Below are 16370 nucleotides of genomic sequence, written 5' to 3'. Positions count from 1 at the left end.
ACTTCCCTGTCCCCACATGGTCCCACGATAGCAGGAAGTAAACAGAATTGAACCTGCACCCATATATACCCCCCAAAATTTTCAGATGTTTACAATCTCCAGCAGAGGGGGCATCATTTCAGAAAGCCCACCATTGGCGAATCCTCCCACAGAGATGTCTGAGACCATGCCCATGCCCACTGGCTATTTAAGACCTGGCCCAAAGATGTGCCATTGGTGCTCTCCTGATCTGTCTCATGCCTTCCTGAGAGCTCCCTGGAGTGCTCTGCTTTGCTATGCTCTGTTTATTACATCTGGATTTATTTATTTGCATAATTCGTCCATAACTTATTGCATCAGTGATGGATGAATCCATCAACCAGGAATCCAGTACTTATCACAGACATACATATATATCAGCTTACATGTGAAAATTACCTTCCAAGTCTTGTAGAATTTTGATAATGTTCTTCAATATTTTTGTCTTCCCATTTGTATCCTAAAACACAGTACCAGAATATGTGATATATTATGGGAACTTAGGAACAATTGGAATTTCTGGTTTTCATGAACCTTAGAACAATGCCTGATATATTCACCAGAATCTTTCTTCTTTAACATTCAAAATTATAGGAGAGTACCCACATACAAAAAAAGTCTTCTTCCCTTAAGTTAAAACCTGACAGAAAGTTCACATTCTTACCTATACAAGTGAGGTTCCAGTAGGTTTCCAGCATTACATCTTTATAGAGACTCTTCTGGGAAGGATCCAGCAAAGCCCACTCTTCATGAGTGAAGTTCACATGCACATCCTCATAGGTCACTGCATCCTAAAGTATCCCAAAGATGTACATAATAGAAATGGTGAGACTGACTGCATTGTAAATGTACACTCCACTGGAATATATCTACATAATTCTGTGTGCTTGATACATGCTATGACAGGGGTCAGTAAATACCAAATGCAGTCACCAACTCATTTTAAAAGGGAACATCAAAAGAGAATGACACCTTCCATTCCTGTGACCACAGAACAGAATACAGCACAACAGGACAAATGCCTAGGAATATATACAGAGAGACATGCAAACAGAGTAACACTATATAGTATACTTCATCAGAATTTTATCAAAATTATTTACTTCAATAAGGGTGTGGTGGTGCACACCTCTAATCCCAACCCTCAGGTTGCAGAGACAGGTGAAACCCTGTGTTTTCCAAGCCTGCCTGCTCCGTAAAGAGTTTGCCAGGACAGGCAAAGGTACATAGTGAGACCCTATCTCTAATAACAACAAAAAAGAAATCACTCAGGCCTCACTCAAAATTTCTCCCTAGAGTTAAACATTCACACAAGTTCTATATTTGTCTATCAGAAGCTGGAGTGACCCCTATTGAACTGTAAGGCTAATAATTCCCAGGAAGCAAAGCATTTTTATTAAGTTGCTGTCTGAGACCAATGAGTTCTCAAGAACATTAGTAAAGTAAATGCTAAACCTCAAACAATAAAGCACCAAAAGAGAGGGAGAATGTACAGATAGGTCAACAGATAAGATCACACATTTGAAAACAATATAAAAGTGTAAAAACATACACAAAGGTAGAGACAATATGACAAAGTGACAATTCAGCGATTCAGGAGATCACTATTAATTTCATGAATGCATGTAGTTTTGCTCTGAAAAAATGAAACTAATGCCAAAGTTCAAATGTCATGACATGGGTAAAGTTCAGCACAAGAGCAAATGCCTGCCATGTAGAAATGCCTGATTCAATCTGCCAAAAATATAAACATAAAGATATCACACAAGAAATATGGATTGGCAAGGAAAAGCAATAGTTTCTACTTTACCTTACATTATTTAAGAATGGAGTCTCAACTGTTGGTGATGGCATGCCTACTTGAGAAGGAAGGGGGCTGCTCCCTTTCAACAAAACAAAGAAATGTGGTGAGACTATATTCCTTCCTAAAGGATCCTCCTCCTAAGGAGAAGTCACCAATTGTGACTCTAAGTCACAATTGTGATTGTTAGTCACCCATGAAGGCACACATCAAAGACAAATGCTCAAACTCAGCATACCACCTTGAAGGTTTTCATTCAACCCCCAAAATTTTGACACAGGACATGACAGGCTGACAGTCATACCATGATGCAAAATGCATTTAGTCTGATTTCAAAGATCCCCGTATAATGTGATAGTCCCAATACTGTTTGAATGTCCACAGTTTCTTCTGACACGCAAGGAAATCTTTTGACTATGACCTCATGTAAACACAATTCATATCAACGCAAAAACTATGACACAAAATATACATTTCCATTTCAAGGAATTAGGGAAAGATTGGACCAAGGCAAGACTAAAACTATGCAGGGCAAACAACAAATATCTAATGATAACGTTTTAATCTGTGATCATCGTGGGAAGAAGCATGGCAGCCAGCAGGCAGAGGTAAGGCTGGAGAAGAAGCTGAGAGTTCTACATCTTGATCAGGAGGCAGCAGAAGGAGACTGAGGCACACTTGGCCTAGCTTGAGCATTTGAGATCCCAAAGCCCACAGCCACACAACACAATTCCTCCAACAAGGCCACATGAATTCCACAAGACCACAACTCCTAATAGTGTCCCTTCCCTTAGGCCAAGCTTCAAACATGAGTCTATGGGTCCATTCCTGTTCAAACCCTGCAGGACTACCTTTGACCAATTACAGCGTAGTGCTTCAGAAGAGATCTGTCACCTCCAATCTCAAAGGAAACAAATGAGAAAGTCACCTGTTCTGTCACTTCTGGGGTAAGCATTGTTGAAGTGCCTTCTGTGTAGACACAGAGCAGAGGTCAGATGTGGATGCTGACTCAGTGTCTGGGAACCAGGTCATTCATCATTGGATAGCTCTGTCTGTTCAGGTGTATGAATATGTGATGGCCACCCCGGTGGTTTTTATTGCATGTCTGTCTGTCTGTGTATATGTCTCTACATGTCTTTCTATGTCTACCTCTGCTGGGAAAGCTCCCTTAGGAGCACAGCAGAGCTCAGCTGTAAAGGCTTTCTTTCTCTCAGAGAGGAGCAGGATTGCCACATCCTGAGGGGAGACCATAACTCACAGGTCCCTAGATCTAGTATTGCCCTGACTTTCAGAGAAATCAAGATGCCTTTCTCCTCAAAGATGTAGGTATCCATGATGCCTTCTCTTCACAACAGTAGATACAGCCTGACTTCCTGACATGTCAGATACCCTTCCCTCCAGGGATGTAACATTTGTAGGTATAGCCTGACTTCCCAAGAAGTCAGGATACATATCCCTCCAGAGCTCTAACAAATGCAACCAGGTCACTAGTAAAGGCCCCAACACCCACGGCCATCTAAGCAGACTGCACACAGGTCAGGGGAAATATTTCCTCAGATGATCATTCCCTCCACTTTGTGCCTGCACTAAATAGTTCCAGGGAAAGGGAAAAGTTCTCCTGGGCTGAGCTCTAAGAAAAGGAGAAAGTTCCACTACTTTCTCTTCCATAATTTGTGTCTCTTTGCAACCAGGGATGTGTAAACCCACCCTTTTCTCTGAAAAAAGTGAAAACACTGCCCCTGGGAGGACAAGGGATTTGCTGCCAGGCAACGCAGCCAGGAAAGAACAGATATTCCCTTCTGTCCACAACTGACCAAGGGCACTTTAAGAAATTTCCCTAAGTACTTTTTAGAAAGATTAAAGACAGCAGCTATAAAGATTGCCTTTGTCACCTATTCAAGCAGAGAATTAGAAAAATATTATAAAAGTGTTTTAAAAATTAAAGGTAAAACTAGGTCCCAGTTGCTGGAGATAGTCCAAAAGCTGTGTGTGTAGAAGAAAAAACTGATTTGGACAAGAACATCTGTACAAACTGAAAGCTGCTGTGGATATTTCTGTGGATAATTAAAATGCTGATTGGTCAGTAGCCAGGCAGGAAGAATAGGCAGGACAAGCAGAGAAGAGAATTCTGGGAAGTGGAAGGTTGAGGTAGAGAGAGATGCCAGCCTCCACAAGGTACAGGTAAGCCACGAACCACGTGGCAAGTTATAGATTAATAGAAATGGGTTAATTTAAGATAGAAGAAGTAGACAACAAGAAGCCTGACATGGCCATACATTTCATACATAATATAAGCCTCTGAGTGATTATTTCACACGTGGGTTGTGGGACCGCGGGGGCTTGGTGGCACTTGGAGAGAAGCTCTCCAGCTACAGAAAGCCACCTTCACCTTCTCTGATAATGAGACACAGACTACAGATGCACTGAAATAATTTGGTATCAGAGAATATCTCCTAGCTGAAAGTTCTGCCACCTATCAAAAGATCAACAATAACAAATGACCCTGGAAACAAACAGGGAAAATGAAGCTCACATTGCCTGGCTTGATGAGACAGGCATCCTGGTGCCCTGCCAGTCACACTGGAATATGTCTCTCCTGCATGTGAAGAAACCCAGGACCTCTAATTCTCATGAGTCTGGTTCTTCCAGAGAAACAGGTGTGCACTGCCTGGACATGAAAGATGCATTCTTTAGTCTCCCATTGGTAGTGGGGATTCAACCATTTTGTTGTTGTTGTTGTTTGGTTTCGGTTTTGGTTTTTCGAGACAGGGTATCTCTATGTATCTTTGCCCCTTTCCTGGAATTCACTTGGTAGCCCAGGATGGCCTCAAACTCACAGAGACCCGCCTGGCTCTGCCTCCCCAGTGCTGGGATAAAAGGCATGCACCACCACCGCCTGGCGGATTCAGCCATTTTTGCTTTCATATAGAAAGAGCCAGAAGGGTGGTTATAATGGGCAACATACTTCGACCAGGTTCCCCAGAAGTTAAAGACATTAAATGTAGAAATCCTGCCCTTCCTCCAGGTGTCCTAAGAAAACAAATTGTAAAGGGCCCACTGAGGAACAACTACAAGGGTTACAGACTTGGGCTAACAACCTGTGGGCTAAGAAAGTCTCCATGTGTAGAGGCCTACCCATCCTAACTACCAGCTGAGGGGAGGAAAAGAATCCTGACTAGAATGGCATTGCTGCCCTCCTTCAGATCCAACTCAAAGACTAAGAGACATCTTCAAGAGTTCCTGGGTGCAGCTGGATATTGATGCCTCTGGAACCAGACTTTCCAGACTGTCAAGGCCTTTATACACCAGCACAAAGGGGGTGCTGAGCCCATAATGAGGACCTAGACTGAACAAAAGCCATTTAAGACTTTAAATAGACCCGTGATTTCCACTGCAGCCATAGAATATCCAGATGTCTCAAAACTTTTTCCATATTTGTCCATGAAACAAAACATAAAAAGGGCTTTAATTCAAACTTTTGGGCCATAAAAATGACCTGTGACGTGCCTGTCCAAATGATAGGACCCTGTAGCTACAGGTTGGTCCATCTGTCTAACAAATATCAAGGCTAATGCTAGTTTCATTAAACAAAACAAACAAGTTAAGGTTATATCAAGATCTTAGACTCAGAGCACAGCACGCCATGGTTTCAGCTACCCTCTTCTGTGTTGACAAAGGTGCTCATCCATGACTGTCAAGAGATGAAAGATAAACCCGGGTACATGGGAGCTATAGCAGTTCCATTAACTGAAAAAATTAGACCCACATCAGATACCTCAGTGCAGAGAGCAGAACAGATAGATCTGACCTAATGTCTCAGGAGAGGGTGGGGGAATTCCTTCACCATACACATGGACAGTCAGTATGCTTTTACAGTTGGGCATGTCCACTGCATGATCTATAGAGAAAGAGGGCTTTTCACCACATGCAGAAAGGACTTTTAAAAAATCTTGGCTGTCGTAGAAGGTATTTGGCTTCCCCTACAAATTGCTGTCCTCCACTGCTAGGCTTCTGACCTAGCTGCCTACAAATTCAGTGGGGCTACTTAAATATTTTGGAATGGGAGTGGGGTGGGAAATGACATTCTGATGACATAACATGACCCTTTACTGCCTGACACTCCATGGTAAAATAAAATGAACAGTTCAAAACCACAGGATGATGGAGGACACCAGCGGGAAGGATCATTCTCCCAAAAACAACTGACTGGACTGTTGGTAACTAACCTCAAAGGCTACTCATGAGGGGTTCACAAAACTTTCAGAGTTGAATCAGAACAAGGTATATTATACCTAGACAGTATAGCCTAGCAAAGGATGTCTCGGCTGGATGTCTCAGGTTTGTGCTCAAGTGAATCCAAAATAGAGAGTCCTGACCCAGGAAAGAATCCAAATGACAGGGGAAGATGCCCAAAAACTGTGGAAAAATGACTTCACCAAATTCCACCCTGCCCAGGAAGGATAACGGTACTTGCTAGTTTTGATAGATACACCTTCCTAGTCAGTAAAAGTGTTTCCCCAACCAGACCATAACAACTCAAAGTAGCAGCTTGAAAAGCTCCTTCAGGAACTGGTCTCATGACTTGGGCTCCCCCTAGAATGGGGTCCAATAATGGCCAGGCTTTCATAGACAAAAATCTCTCAATAAATGGCCAAAGCTTCATATACAGACTGAAAACTTCATTGTGCATACAGACCTCAGAATTCCACCCAGATAAAGAAATAAACAGGACATGAATTAAAAAAAAATAAACAAACAAAACTCTCAAAAGAGTCTACCAAAGAATGGATAGATCTCCTTCCTTTGCTTTGATTCTGACAGCTCCAACCCACATAAGGAGGGATTCGCCCTGCCCCCCGTGAGATTATGGTAAAAATCCTATCCACCCTTACCTCCCACCTCAACTGCTTCCTAGGCTCAGAAACCAGCTGTTTGCAAGCAGTCTAACCATTAATTTCTCAGGTCATTACAGGCACTGCAGTCCTCCATAAAGGCTATTCACTGCACTAGCCTAGACACCCAGCTGACCTCCGACTCCACCACCAGTGGATCCTTTCTCCAGTCCAATGATACTGTCTGGGTCAAGCAGGTAGACAAAGAAACACTGGAACTAACCTGGAAAGACCAAAAAGGTAATTCTCTCCACTAATGTGACAGTGAAGTAGCTGGCATTACACCACGGATCCACTACACCCAGGTCAAGAAAGCAGAAGCCCCAGATGCTGCCACGTGGACTGTCTCTGGACTATGGACCCATTAAAATTCTGTTTCATTGATCCCAAAGCCGTTCTCCTCCTCATCTCTCTCCCTCCTCTGGAGTCTCACTTTTGTGTGAACGCAGGGTCATCTGCAGCACCCAGGGCCTTAGGCCTGGACCTGGGAACTAAGAAGGACAGATGCAGGGAAGGTGTTACCTATCTAAGTACAGAGCTGGAATCCATATTCATTTGACCTCTGCTCACTGATGCCCATGACAAATGTCTAGAGAAAGGAAAGATGTTGGGGTTTATCTATTGAGAAACAAAGTTTACAATTCTATGCATACTCCATGGTTAGGCCCCCTGGTTGCCAGAAACAAGGGAATTTCCATTACAAAACTGGGTTTGTGAAACTGAGGCTTCTTGGAAAACATCAGTAAAGAGATTCTGGCCTATGGAATAGAAAATTCTTGCAGAATCAAACCCTATGCCAGAAGAATAAATAATGTCTAATCCATCAAACTGCATAGGAATTGGAAGTCTCTAAATGTACTAACCCTTGCCAGACTGTGGTGACACACACATTTAATGACAACACTAGGGAGGCAGAGGCAGGCAGATAGATAGTGACAGATAAATATACTTTAAAAATAATAATATAGTTTTTAAAGAAAGAGTAACCGGGAGGTATTTGTACCCAACTTTAATCCCAACACTCAAGAGGCAGAGAGCCCAGTGTAGATCTCCGTGAGTTTCAGGCCAGCCTGGTCTATACAAAGTGAGTTCCAGGACAGACTCCAAAGCTACACAGAGAGACCTGTCTTGAAAACAAACTAACAAATAAATAAATGAAAGTAAATGTACTAACCTGGCTGTTTAGACTACTTCTGCATTTGGCTAGCTGTTCTCATTAACTGAAGTTTGTCAACCCAGAACATGCTTTTTGTGCTTAAAAGCTCATCCTGAAATAGGCTCAGGGCTACACTGGGATCCAGAACACCCAGTGTACTTGCAGGCAGATAATAAAGACTTTCTATTGGCTTAAACCCACATCTAACCAGCCTTCTCTGGTGAGTACCCCACAACAGGCACATCACAGAACTTTCTCCATAATTGACCACATATTCAGACACAAAGTAAGTCTCAACAGATACAAGAAAATTGAAATAACTCCCTGCATCCTATCAGAGCACCACAAATTAAAACAGGATATTAACAGCAGACGCATCAGGGACCTTAAAAACTTGTGGAACCTCAACACATCTCTAAGGATTAAAAATAAAGAAATTACAGATTTTCTAGAGATAAACTTGCCACAGACTAAATGTATTTTCAAGAAATCAGTCCATGGAGCTAGAGAGATGGCTCTGTGGTTAAGAGCACTGGCAGCTCTTCAGAGGTCCCTAGTTCCATTCTGGTGCCCTTGTTCTGAAAACACACAAACTTGTAAAGGTAACATACCTATCTGCATTAACACAAGCATGGACTGTGCACTGTCTACTTGCCAGCCAAAAATGACTTTTTGTTTTATGTTTGAGCAGGTAAAATATGTCACTTGTCTTATAGTTGTTCTAGGTTTATTTTTTTATGTCTGTAAACAGGATCTTCAGAGGGGCTCAACCAGTCAAAGCTGATCTCTATCAATCTTGAACATAACTACAGCCTTTTGTTTCCTATGGAAAAAAAGCATAACCTCTTCCCCAAAATACATGTTCTGACTTCCATTTTAAAGCTAAGGCATTCCTAAAGTATCTGGGCTGGTTTAATTCAGCAGCCCCTGTTACAATCCCAAGTCTCTCAGCAGCTGTCATTCACTCATCAGGATTCAAAATGTTCAAAAACAACATACGACCATTCATGCCCCAGATTCCCTGTGTATTTTTTTTCCTTTCTTTTCCTTTCCTTTCCTTTTTCCTTTCCTTTCCTTTCTTTATTTCTTCCTTCTTCCTTCCTTCTTTCCTTCCTTCCTTCCTTCCTTCCTTCCTTCCTTCCTTCCTTTCCTTCTTTGGTTTTTCGAGATGAGGTTTCTCTGTGTAGCTTTGTGCCTTTCCTGAAACTCATTGATAGCCCAGGTTGACCGCAAACTCACAAAGATGGACCAGCCTCTGCCTCCCTAGTGCTGGTATTAAAGGTGTGCATGACCACCAACCAGCTTTCCTTGGTTATTTTTTATCTTTATGTGGTTTATTCTTTTTCATATTACTTTACTCTTTCTTTAAAAACTTTATTATATTTTAAACTATTTTTATCTATGACTGTCTATATTTTTCATTTCTTTCTTCAGCCTGCACCCATTTTTGTTTTTTTGTTTTTTTAGACAGAGTTTCTCTGTAAAACTTTGCACATTTCCTGGAACTCACTTGGTAGCACAGACTGGTCTTCTACTCACAGAGATCTTCCTGTGTCTGCCTCCTGAGTGCTGGGATTAAAGGCATGCACCACCACCGCTTGGCTCCTACAGGCATTTTTAAAGACAGTGTAACCTGTTTAGATGTTTATTTTCCATCTGGACCTGTCTTTATTGCATATCTCCACCCTTTTCTGAGCACATGACTCAAACTTTAACCTGCTAAGTAACAGTTAGGATCTCCACATTGGCTCTGGTACCTGGCCGTACCCCCAATAAATAAACTGGTTTCAACTCTGTGGGTTTGGTCCCAAGTTTCTGCACCAAGAATATAAGTAAATTTCGGCAACAACTCTGGGGAGAGGGGTCCTGACTACCTGGGGAGTCAGGCAACACCTTGAGCTGCTTAGGACAGCTCTGATGACTGAACTCAAGGAGACAGACAGTTCATCCCTGGAGGGCGAGGAATCCTGGACACCTCGAGCTGCTCAGAACAACAGCTCTGCCCTGAAGGTGTCCCAGACACCTGGAGCTGTTTAGCACAGCTCTGAAAGCGGAACTGCAAAGAAGCAGCCCAACCCTGGAAGGGAAATTTTCTGACTGCTCAGGAAAGTCAGGCCTGGAACTGCTTTAGCAGGGAAGGGTATTCTGACTGTTCAGGAAAGTCAAGATATACCTGGTGTTACGGGGGATAGGCTCCACCCAGGATATAGCAATCCTGCTCCTCTCCTGGAGAGCCGCTAAAGCTGAGCTCGGCTCAGCCCTCACTTAAGGGGACTTCCTAGTAGATCTCTGCTTCTCTGACCTAGGATGTTGCTTCTTTGCTTCACTCTGCAAAAGGGGAAATCCCTGCATAAGTGTAGCAATCTTCTCTGGCTCTGGAGAAAAGTGTTACCCTTCAGTTCTCACTTTCTCTGTCCACTGGGGGATGTCTCAGCAAGGATCTTCTCTATGCCAGTGAATGAAGATCTTCATACCCAAAACTCTTTTGAGAAAGAGATTTATTTGGGAAGAAGAGTCCAGGAGAGTAGCTGCCTGACCAGGCAGGGCGATTTACACAGGATGTCTTGGAGATGGAGTCAACCAGGTATTGACATGGGGCCCAGGGTTCTACTGTCCTGCTCGGTGATTGGTTGGTTTCACAAGTCAGTTGGCCAGGGGCAGAGATGGCTCTGATCTGACTCAGTCAAACTGTTTTTCTTTGTTCCCGTATCTCAGCCATCTTTCACTAGTTCTGGGATCCAGGGTCAGGGTGGCTTTCTTCAGCCATCCCCTTTTCCCTATACCCCCTTCTCAGTCCTTGAGAAATGAGCCTGCATCCTGCAGCCTGGACATTTAACCAGGAGCTGCATTTAACCATTTAACCAAGTGTTGCATTCAACCTCCTCAGCTCTAGAAAGTGGGCGCCCACACTGAGGCAGATGTTTTTACATAGCGTGTGGTGAAAGCCCACTTTCAGGTTCCTCGTGGCTTTAGTCCGTAGATCTGCATAGACTGGATGATTAGGACCCTGGGCCTGTGTGGAGGTATCTGAAACAATCTGTACTTGGCTGTGCTGGGGAGAAGTGTTTTGTACTACCCTTAGGCATTTCTTTGAATCCCTCTGGGCAGAGACAGTTGGGGCCCATTGGAAAAGGTTCTAGGCCCTCTCAAGTCTATCCTTCATTTTCTATGTGTTCATCTCCACAATCTAAATCCTTCTATCTAATAATTCCTGCTGCTACCACTCAAGAAAACTCTGAGGAGATGTGGGTTTGGTGGGAAATCACCCCGCAGAATGGAGCCATGAACAGGGAGTAAAGAAAGAAAAAATGTGGGTGACCAAACACAAAAATGGTGGGGGAACTAAAGACAAATGAACAGGGACTAAAGACAAGGTAATAGGGACTAAAGACAAAGTAATAGGGACTAAAGACAAAGGAAAATAACAGTTTAATTACAGAGATTTTGGTGAAAATATGATCAGCCCTGAGAGTGGAAAGTGGCATGCCAGTGTTATAGTATATTTAGAGGGGCAGGGCTTTTATCCTCGAGAGAAAAGGAAAACAGACTGGAAGGATGTCCGATGCTGCTGCACAAAATAATCTTCTGTCAAAATTTTCTAACTTCTGTCCCTTCCTCAATTTCTATTGTTAGGGTTGGGGTTCAAAACAGAGAGCTTCACTCCGATATCGGGTCACAAATGAAGCTTTACTTTAACACGAGCTCGTGGGACACCAGCGAGAGGAGTAGCTGGTGACCCCGAGTTTGAGGCTCACAGGCCTTTTATGAGGCAGTTCTACCAGGGCAGGGGAGTGGGGTCACCCCCAGTGCAGACACCTGGATGCCAGATGTCTCTGCGGTCTTTCTCAGAGTTTGGGTAGGTAAACGAATTCCAAGCTTATCTAGCAAGGGGTTATTTGGCAAGCATACTTCTCAAGCAATTTATCTTGCAAACGCAACCGCAGGGGTCATCCTGCAAGCATCCTGTTAGCATAGCATGATGGGCTAACTTTTCTGGTATGGGGCGTGGGGGCAGAGTGCAGTATTTTCCACTGAATCTGCAATTAGCAGAGCTAGTGGGGGGGGGAGCTTTGTTTCCCTTACAATGGCCCTTTCACTATTAGTGAAAAATAAGTACAACTTATAATATAGTAATACAGTGTAGTAAAAACTTAGAAGTATAAGATGGTGTAGAAAAAATTTAAGATAAGAAAGGCAACTAGACAGAGATACTCTTCAATTTTCTAACTTTGGGGGCTATGAACACAAACTGGAAAAACTCTTTCTTTGAGCTTTACAGGTAGTGAAAAGCTCTTCTCAGAGCTTATGGGGAAGCAGAAGTTTCCTGTGGAAGCTTTTGACCTGGGGACACCTGAAATGCTGAGTCCAAGCAGCAGGAGAAAGGGATTTCTCCCTGAGGCAAAAATGGGGGTATAAAAAGCCAAAAAGCTTAAAGTTCAGAAGTTTTAGGTAAAGTTGGCATTTTGGGGGGGAAAAATCTTTCTATTAAACTAAAATCTTTTCTTACAAAATTTGGGGGGAATATTCTCTCTAAAAAGCTTTAATCTTTCTCAAAAGCTCTCTTAAACTTAAAAACTAAAGCCTTTAATTTTCTCTCAGAAAGACAAAAATTAGGGTCACCTGAAGATATTAGTTTGGGAATCACCTGTAATTAGTTCCAAGGGAAATCAACAAATCTCTTAAAACAGCAAAACTCTCTAACTTCTCTTTCAAGCTTTAAAAATCCTCCCTGCAATGCAGGAGGTGAGGACAAGTTCCTAAAAACCTCTTCTAAGCTCTGTCTCTTCAAGCTAGTAAAAGACTGTGGGTCAAAGTCCCTTGATGGAAACACTTGAGAGAGAGCAGGTAAAGAGCCCCAAAGGGCAGAAAACTGTTTACTGGGAAAAGCAAAAAAGCCAAGCATTTTAGTTACATCTGAGCTGAGGCATCAAGGATTTTGTTTGTGAGTGAGCATTTCAGAATGAGAAGGTGCTCCTAATCCTCATAATGCAAAGATCCCCTGAAGCAATGCAAACTCTGTTAACTATACACATGCAAACATAATTGAAGAGTCTTTTTAAGGAAAGGGTGTAACCTTGCCCATTTACACATGCAGAGTTTGGAATCCCACTGGGAACTGTGCCTGATGGAGGATGGGTTTTCTTACAGGGAGCTGGACTAACCTTGAGTAGAAAACAACCATGGGTCTATTATGTCAATATTACAACAAAGTAGAATTTGAGCTACAGGTACAGCAAAAGCCCAATTAAAGTCTAACAATTTATGCTACAATCTAAATTGCATGAGAAACAAAAATGTCATCATGAATGAAAAACTGACCAACACATCACTGAATAAATAGTACACACAGTGACACCATCTGACTTCGAACTATGAATGAAATTGTAATAAAGACTGCACTGAACTTGGGTGGTGGCAGCCCCACAAACCTTTAAACCCAGCACTTGGTTGTTTGAGGCCAGCCTGGTCTACAGAGTGAGTTCCAGGACAGCCAGGGCTACACTAAGAAAACCTATCTTAAAAACAACAACAGGGGCTGGAGAGATGGCTCAGAGGTTAAGAGCACCCACTGCTCTTCCAGAGGTCCTGAGTTCAATTCCCAGCACCCACATGGTGGCTCACAACCATCTGTAATGAGATCTGTATATTTAATAAATAAATAAATAAATCTTAAAACAACAACAACAACAACAAAAACACTGCACTGAGAAAGAATAAAAAGATCCAAGAACATGAGAGCAAACTTGGAAATAAAAAACACAGTAAATATAGAGTCAATTTTACCACAGGAGGCCAGGAATCACAGTAAGTGTGGCCTTAATAACACAGGTAAATGAATTACCATGGCATCGACATGCAAACGTGTTAATGACACAGACTTTACACCCTGCACAGAATTAACTGCAGACGGATCCTACATCTGAATGTTCAATGCCAAGTGCAGAACTTTTAGAAGACACTAAACTGGCCATGGTTCTGCAAGTTAGCAAATCTGCCATCCATGGCCACAGTTTTTACTGAATGAAATGAAAACATGATCATCATAATCACCATGCCTTGCATGTCGACTAGGATATTTCCACACAAAGACTCACTCCTTGATGCTCTTTGAAGGCACAAACCCCAGCGATAAATCACTCAGAGGTCCCACTTCTGCTTAGGAGTTGAGGGACCTCAGGGGACAAGAGGGAATCACTCCAGACAGTTCGTCCTGAGGCCATGTCCACAGCTCCGGTGTGACCCCACTCTGGCTCCCGCCGCTTCTCCCCACGAGGGACAGCAGCCCCTGACTCACCATGGTGGATTCCGAGATCACAGGCTCTTCTCACTTCTACCAGCCTGTCACAGCCCAGCACACAGAACTGGAGATCCACCTGTAACCACTGAGCCACAGACCATGCTGCAGGGCGGACCGGAAGTGCCCTCCCCATTGTGAAGTGTCGATCAATCTGGAGGGCCTGACTGGCTACTGAGGACTGAGTGATCTAAACAGCTCCCTTAGGGACAGTGCTGTGAAGTGAGTGGGCCCAATGATTGGCAGCCCTGGCTTCCACTCCAGGCACAGAACTGCCCCAGACCTGCAGAGATTGACACTGATGCAGAACTTGGGGCTGGACTGCAAAGTTTTTCCTGAACTATTCCTGCACTCAGCAAGACTCTATTCCTGGGGAATTAGGTTTTGCTATGAACTGAGAAAGGACAAAGGAAACCTGCCACTTTCTGGGCTAGCAATTCCTCAGGCGTGCTGTAGAAAACATGCTATGATTTTCATTTATGTAAAAAGAAAGTTTGATTTAGAACAAAAATTTGCAGTAATATGCACTCTCTTAAACTGTTATTTCGTAGAAAAGGCCCATCAATGTAAATACAGGATTTAGGGAAGTAAACCCTACTGGATCAGGGTGAGCTTTTTACTTATATCAATATTTCCTAGAGAGCCTCAATACTCTTGATGACTAAATTGTATATATATATATATATATATATATATATATATATATATATATATATATATATTTACCTATTTGACAAGGAGTCTACTGTGGTGATATTATGACACCCAATATATTGTGCACCCTAATAAACTTATCTGGGGTCAGAAAACAGAACAGCCATTAGATAGACACAGAGACAAGAAAATGATAGCACACCCCCTTTAACCCTAGCATTCCAGAGGCAGAAATCCATCCAGATCTCTGTGAGTTCAAAGCCACACTGGAAAGAGCCAGGCATGGTGACACAGGCCTTTAATCCCAGGAAGTGATGGCAGGAAGCAGAAAGGTGTATACAGTGTGAGGACCAGAAATTAGAATCTTTTTTAAGCTTTTAGCTTTCCGCAGCACTTCAGCTGAGATCCATTCGAGTGAGGACTCAGAGGCCTTCAGTCTGAGGAAACAAGACCAGCTGTGGAATTTGCAAGTTGCTTGTGGCTTGTTCTGATTCTCTGATCTATCCTCATTCACCCCAATACTTAGCACCAGCTTTGCTTTTATTAATAAGACCTTTTAAGATTCGTGTTACAGTCTACAGAGTTGTTTTCTCTTACTTCTGCATCATTAGAGAAAATAAGTAAAGCAAATTGAGAATGCTTACTTTTACATAATGCTTCTGTTATTTCATTTTCTTTATCAGGGTCTCACTCCGCAGTTCTGACTGGACAGGAACTTGATCTGCAGACTAGACTAGCCTAAAAAACATAAAGAAAATTTTGCCTATGATGCAGAGTGCTAAGATTTAAGGCCTGCTCCACGCTGCCTGAATGCTAGTACTTTTTCCTCACATTTACTAATGAAATAAAAGGAAGCTAGGTATGGCACACCAATGTACTATGAACTGAGGACACTGTTGCAGGGAGACCACTGTGAGATGGGGGCCAGCATGGGTTGTACATGAGACCCTGTCTCTAAGAGCAAATGGCAAACATGTGGGGCCCCTTAGACCCAAACAATGTGGACCCTTAGTGTCAGTCTTTGTCCTGGAGTCCACGTGGGACTATGGCACCCTGGCCTTTGCCCCCAAGTCCACTGTCCACTTTTGGACACCCTGTCTGGAACCTGTGACGGTGCTGAAGCAGCAGCCAGCAGCAGTGGCAATGGCATGAAGAATCCCTGTCCAGCTGCTTTACTGCTGTGCTCCACTGCTCTGTGGAGGAATTTCCTCCTGTGTCCTGCCTGCAGGCCTTCCACTGAGGATTCTTTAAAGCCATGAGAACACTTGACTGACAGGTTCAGTCTGGCTCACTACATGATTTCTGGCTCAGGTAATGTACTTTCCCAGGGCTACTCATTTGTACCTGAAAATGGAAAATAACAGGTGGAATCACATGCACATGATAATAATGGAATAGCTGCATGTTGGAGGCACAGAAGTCCTTGTACTCACAGAGAAGGAGAAACAGGACCAGGAATCTTAATCTCCCAGGGGTATCTGCTCAGTGGAGGAGATACTAGTCAAATAACTGAATTCCATCCAAAAGGCTGAAAATGGATTTTGTTAATGACCT

General features: G+C 43.0%; 1 long non-coding RNA gene across 1 annotated transcript; it reads right to left on the bottom strand.

The window, feature by feature from the left end:
• Positions 1-417: 417 nt before the first annotated feature.
• On the bottom strand, positions 418-14263 carry LOC118571750. The gene is made up of 3 exons (XR_004943392.1): positions 14163-14263; positions 683-809; positions 418-478 (listed from the first exon to the last, which is right to left on the bottom strand). It is a non-coding gene; the product is annotated as an uncharacterized LOC118571750 (long non-coding RNA).
• Positions 14264-16370: the final 2107 nt, after the last annotated feature.

Source organism: Onychomys torridus, chromosome 21, assembly GCF_903995425.1.
Source record: "Onychomys torridus chromosome 21, mOncTor1.1, whole genome shotgun sequence".
Lineage (NCBI taxonomy): Eukaryota > Metazoa > Chordata > Mammalia > Rodentia > Cricetidae > Onychomys > Onychomys torridus.
This window is presented reverse-complemented; position numbering and strand designations above follow the sequence as displayed.